At 43.0% G+C, this 6,543-nt stretch overlaps 1 protein-coding gene across 1 annotated transcript in view; it reads right to left on the bottom strand.

Annotated features, from left to right (window-relative positions):
• Nucleotides 1-6,543, bottom strand: part of R3HDM2 (R3H domain containing 2) — a 161,752-nt gene that overhangs the window by 79,339 nt on the left and 75,870 nt on the right. The window contains 1 exon segment of the mRNA XM_027769622.1: nt 1,331-1,398. The gene's annotated coding sequence lies outside the window, so the exon portion shown is untranslated.

The following is a 6,543-nucleotide window of genomic DNA, read 5'->3' as shown; positions in this document are numbered from 1 at the left end:
TCCCACAATCCCTTCTCCTCCATTCTCTCGGGATCTTGGGCACACACGCACCCAAGCCCCGTGTGAGTTTTAAGCCACCAGGTCTGGGATGCAACCCGCGGTTGACTACGTGGGAGTCCACTGACATAGCCATTACACTAGGTCCCCGGAGTCAGTATTCAAACTCAGATCTGCTTGGTCACAAAATTCCACTGTAGTGGTTCTTTTCACTCAAGTGTCAAAACAAAAGACAAAAATTGGGGAACCAGCAGTTAGCGTAATGGCTATGTCGCTGGACTCCCACAGTCGACCACGGTTCGCGTCCCGGACCCGGTCGCTTAAAACTCATGCTGGGCGCGTGTGCATGCGTGCCCAAGATCCCGAGAGGAGAATGGAGGGGAAGGGATTGCGGCATGACCATCCCCCCTGGGGGGGTGATTTCTCACTTTCTGTCTCTATGTCTCTCTGTCTGGCGAGTGCACGCGCCCTATAGCAAAAACCTCTCCAAAAAAAAAAAAAAAAAGACAAAAATTAAAAATAGTATAATAACTGAATGCCTAAAGAGGTAAATATCTAACAGCCCCAGGAGCGGGACAGGAAACAAGGCTCTACTGAGTTATGAGAGCTATGAGTGCAACTCTCCCTTCTCTTGAAAGAGAGAAAGAAGAATATATAGCAACAGAGTACAAATTTATAATTGTGTGTCAGTCACCAAAACCTTTAAGGGCTGTAGAAATCAACTGACGTTGACTTAACTAGTACTAAGTCAATAATAACAACCAACAACAACTGTGTAAATTTTCCAAATCAGAGAGGCATGAAAATCACTCTGCTCCATAACTGCGAAAGGATTCACTGGTGTGTACGGACGCCCACAGGAGTTGGCTTGTGTCCAGCACATTTTCTTAGGCAAAGTAAAGGGAGAAACAAGATTAAAATGTTCTGGACCTGTACCCTCTTTCTTTGTCCAGTATCTGTTATGGCTATACTGGCCCTAAAATGAGGACTGTAGGTACTTTGATCATGGACTAAAGTGTAAAGTTAGGCCTTGTTATAGTTTCTGTCAGCTTCTCTATATCCTTGGCCAAAAATGATTATTTTATGTCCTTGAGCAAAACAGAACAAACCAACTCTCCTCCTCTTTCAAACAAAGAGGTGCCGCAGGGGCTCTTACCTCACTGCTTTCATTTTCTTTAGCTTTATCAAAGTATTTTGAAAATACCAGTCTTAGTGGATGAAGAAAAACCTTGAAAGTTCAGTCTTTTTCCACCTCCCCTTGCAAAGCTATTCCCAATTCAACCCAGACATGTTATTTGGGAAAGGAAAAAAAAAAAACAAAAAAAAAACTTACCTACGGTTGATGACACTTTTAGGATGCCTTCTTTCTCCTTTTTAAAAAAGTTTATTCATTTATTTCTTCTGTGATTGAGAGAGACAGAGAGAAAAACAGCACCCACAGTTAGGTCTTGATGCCGTGATCCACCCCCAGGTTACCCAGCCTTAAGTCATGGGCAGGTGCCCAGCGTACTCAGGGAGGTTTTCAGACTTGTACCAAGAACATTCCAGTGTGCAATTCCCTTACAGAGTATTGCATTCTACTGCTCCACCACTGTCTGACCCAAGGATGTCTTTGATCGCTAACTTAAATGCTATGTAGGTAAGTTTATCCTGCTTTACCATAATGAACTCAGAGGTTAAAGCCACTTTCCAACTTTCAGGTAGAGATGACACCTCAATCAACTTAGCATTAAAAGAATCTTCCAAGAAACCGGAAGATGGCATAATGGTTCCACTGTTATACTCCCACATGGTCAACCGCGGTTCAAGTCCTAGACCTGGAGACTTGCCTGCCCAAAAAGCCTGAGAGAATGGAGGGGAAGGGATTGAGGCATGGCCTGATAGCTTGCTTTCTCACTTTCCTTTTCGCTCTCTCTGGTCAAATTAAAATAAATGAATAAATAAAATTTAAAAAATAAATAAACCAACTTTCAAAAAATTAAGCTTATAAACTCCTATATTTCTCCTTAATCTGGGTGCCATCATGGCTGAGTTTTTTAGTTTACTGGAAGCATTTTATTTGATCTTCTCTAGGTATACAGTGTTACCTCCATTTTATAAACAGATACCAACAGAAGGATCAAGCAAATGGTCCATGGCCAGACATTCTTTGTAAGGCCATACATTCTTTCTCACCTTCTGTCTGTCTCTGTGGTGAGTGCACACACTCAACAGCAAAAATCTCTCTAAAACAAAAAAGAAAAGAATCTTCCAAAATCTAAAATTAAGGGGGCTGGCAGGTGACATGGTGGTTGAGATGCTGGACTCCCATATGGCTGACCACAGTTCAAGTCCCAGACCTGGCAGCTTGTTTTCCTGCTTTCATTTTCTCTCTCTCTGGTCATATTAAAATAATAATAATAATACATAAAGCAAAATAATTCTTAGAAAAAATCTAAACTCAAATGTGAGATTGGCCAGGAAATCAGGTAAGATCAATCTATTTACACAGGAAGGAAGCAGAAATATTTAAGAATTGTAAGCCTTTATGCCTCTGCTGCAAAGGAGAAACTTGTTTATTCTCCAATGTCCAATCACTTCTTTTGGAAAAATGCAGGCTTTCACTTGAGGCACATGGCTTCCTAAAAAAGCTACACACATCCTGACCTCCACTGTAGGTAAATGTGAGTGTGGTTAAGTTTTACACCATGCAATGTAATCAGTAGAAGTATTACAGGCTGAACTGTGTCCCGGCCCCACACACTAATGAAGCCCTAACCCCTAGTACCTCAGAATGTGACTATATTTGGAGTTAGGACCTTTAAGGACATGATTAAGCTAAATAACCCATTAGGATAGATCCTAATCCAATCTGGTTTCCTTATACAAGGAAATCTGGGCTACCTGTAGTGGCATGGCAATAATCCAATGCTCCATCATGTTGAAAGCACACACCAGGCACAATGTGCATGCCTGTGATCCAGGCTGGCTACAGACACAAGTGGATGGTGGCATGAAGACGCTGTTGGGAATGCCTGTCTCTAGTTCTCTCTCTCGTGGAAGAAATAAACTTAACAAGGAAAAAAAAAGGAAATTTGGACACCAAAAGGGACACCAGGAATATGACACACACAGGTAAAGGTTTATGTGAGGTAACAGGGAGAAAACAGCCATCTGGAAGCCATGGAGAAGGCCTTAAGATAAGCAAAATCTGCTGATACCTTGATCTTGGACTTCTAGCCTCCGGAGCTATGACAAAATAAATTTCCTTTAAGCTAGGAGTCTCCAGTCACCAGGCCAGACCAGTACCAGTCTGTGATCTGCTAAGAATCAAGCTGTAGGACCAGCAGATGGTGCAATGGTTATATCACTGGACTCACATGTCGTCGACTATGGTTCTAGTTCTGGACCCAGTAGCTTAAAATTCACACTGTGTATGTGTGCATGCACACACACGTGTACCAAAATCCTGAGAGGAGAATGGAGGAAAAGAGATTGCAGTGTGGCCAATCCTCCCGGAGGGTGGTGATTTCTTGTTTTCTGTCTGTCTCTGTCTCTCCAGCGAGCACTCCTGCCCTATAGAAAATATCTCGCCCCCTCCCCCCCCGAAAAAAAGAATCACGGAACCAGCAGTTGGTGTAATGGTTATGTCGCTGGACTCCTATGTAGTCGACCACGGTTCGAGTCCTGGACTCGGTAGTTTAAACTCACACCAGGCGCATGTGCGTGTGTGCCTAAGATCTTGAGAGAATGGAGGAGAAGGGATTGCGGCATGGCATTTACCCTCCCCCGCCCCCCGGGGGATTTCTCGATTTCTGTCTGTCTCTGTCTTTCTGGTGACTGCAGGCATCCTATAGCAAAAACCTCTCCAAAAGAAAAAAAAAAAAAAAAAAAAGCTGCACAGCAGGAGGTGAGTGGTGGGTGAGTTGGTGAAGCTTTATCTGTATTTAGAGCCATTGCTCGCATTACATTCTGAATTCCTCCCCATCAGATCAGTGGCCATTAGATTCTCAATGGAGAGGGAAGACTATTGTAAACTGCATGCACATACAAAGATCAGGTTGCTCATTATGAAAATCTAATGTCTAATAATCTTAGGTTGGAGCTGAGGCAGCAATGCTAGTGCTAGGGAGCAGCTGCATTATGGGTGAGTTGTAATTATTTCATCATATATTACAACATAATAACAATGGAAATAAAGTGCACAGTAAATGTAATGCACTTTAATCATTGCCCAAACCAGTCCCCATCCCCATCCCCACCCCTGTGGAAAAACTGACTTGCATGAAACTGGTACCAAAAAGATTGAGGACCATTGAGTTAAGCCATCTGTGCTGTTTGTGATGGAAGCCCTAGCAAACTAACACAAGTTAGTAAATAGAACATTCACGATAATATCCTTAAAGGAACTAGGTGATTCTTCTTATCTCTGATTCCTACTGGCTTGAATGGGAAAGTTAAGGATGGCATTGCAGCTGGCACTGCAGCAGGCATACTGGACAGTGAGATGATAGGAGGAAGGAAAACTATACATTTAGATTCCTAGGTCCCTGAGTGATCACCCTTGGATGAACTATCTCTGGATTTCTTGAATGTGACAGAAAAGATAGACTTATGTTAAGATACTATTAGGTCATCGGGAAAATCATGATGTACTTTACTGTTTTTCTATGCAAAAAATGCATCATAACCAGACAACCCAATTTTTGGGAGAGCCAGCAGGTTGTGATTAAGGCACTTGATTATCACATGGCCAACCGTGGTTAGAGTCCTGGACCTGGCAGCTTGCTTTCTCATTTTTCCTTTCTCTCTGTCCAAATGAAAAGATAATAAATAAAATTAAACAAATCTTAAAAAAAAAAAAAAGATACTATTTGGGCTGAGGAGCCAGCTGGTGGCACGGTGGTTAGGGTACTCGATCCTACAAAACCAACTGAGCTGTTTAAGGCCTGGACCCAACAGCTTGAAAATCACCCCTGTTGTGTGTGCGTATGTGCCCAAAATCCCCAAAGGAGAGAGATTGCAGCAAGGCTGTCTCCTCTGGGAGAAGAATGTGATTTCTCACTTTTACTCTCTCCCTCTCTGGTGAGTGCACACCCCCACTAAATTGAAAACAAACTAACAAAACACCAAGCATGTGTACGTGTGTGCCCAATATCTCAAGAGAAGAATGGAGCAGAAGGGATTGCAGTGGGGCCATTCCCACTGGGGACTGTTTTCTCACTTTTTCTCTTTGTCTCTTTCCAGAAAGCTCACCTGCCCTACAGCAAACAAAAGAAAGAAAGAAAGAAAAAGATACTATTTGGGTAGGATCAGCATGTTTTTCAAGAGGCAGGGTCTGAGGCTCAAACTGTGCAGCTGACCATACAGAATTGAGCCACCTTGGGACCGGCGGTTAGTGTAATGGCTGTGCTGCTGGACTCCCATGTAGTCGACCATAGTTCAAGTCCTGGACCCGGTGGCTTGAACTCACGCTGGGTAAGTGGGCATGTGTGCCCAAGATCCCAAGAGGTGAATGGAGAAGGGACTGTGGCATGGCCATTCCCCCTGGGGAATTTCTCACTTTCTATAGCGCATGCACCCTATAGCAAAAACCTCCCCGCCCCCCCCAAAAAAATTTTTAGGGACCAAAGGATGGCATAATGATTACATCACTAGACTCCCACATAGTCAATAGCAGTTCAAATCCCAGACCTGGAGGCTTAAAACCCATGCCGGGTGCAAATGTGTGTGTGCGCAAAACCAAGAGGTAACTAGAGAAGAGATTGCCATGTGGCCATCTTCCCGGGGGGTGATTTCTTACTTTCTGTCTCTCTTTTTCCATCTCTCAGGCGAGTGCACACACCCTATAGCAAAAATCTCTCTCTCAAAAAAAAAAAATTTTTTTTTAGAGACCAGCAGATAGTGCAGTGGTTAGGGCGTGGATTCTGACCACAGTTTGAATCCTAGAGCTGTGGATTGACAATTATGCTTAGGGATCAGCAGTGGGCATAATGGCTGTGTCGCTGGATTCCCATGTAGTTGACTATGGTTCAAGTCCCGGACCCAGTGGCTTAAACTCATGCCAGGCGTGTGTGCATGCGTGCCCAAGATCCCGAGAGGAGAATGGAGGAGAAGGGATTGAGGTGTGGCCATCCCCCCTGGGGGCAATTTCTTGCTTTCTCTCTCTTTCTGGCAAGTACATGCGCCCTATAGCAAAAAACTCTCAAAAAAAAAAAAAAAAAAAAGAAAAAGAAAATCATGCTGAGTATATGTGTGTGCATGCCCAAAATTCTGGAAGAAGAATGGAAGAGAGGGAATAGCAGAGCATCCATACCCTCTGAGGAATGATTTCTTACTTTCCCTCTCACTGTCTTCTTCTGTCTTTCTCTGTGTGAACACACAAGCCCTATAGCAAAAACCTTTTAAGAAAATTGTTTTTAATTGATAAATTAACTGTAAACAAATTGTACATACTTATAGAGTACAGTATGGTTATTTTAGTAGATGACTACAATGTGTAGTGATCAAATCAAGTTAATTAGTATATCAATCACATTAAACATTTATCATTACTTTGTTTTGGGA

This window comes from Tupaia chinensis, unplaced genomic scaffold, assembly GCF_000334495.1.
Source record: "Tupaia chinensis unplaced genomic scaffold, TupChi_1.0 Scaffold150006_1, whole genome shotgun sequence".
Lineage (NCBI taxonomy): Eukaryota > Metazoa > Chordata > Mammalia > Scandentia > Tupaiidae > Tupaia > Tupaia belangeri.
This window is presented reverse-complemented; position numbering and strand designations above follow the sequence as displayed.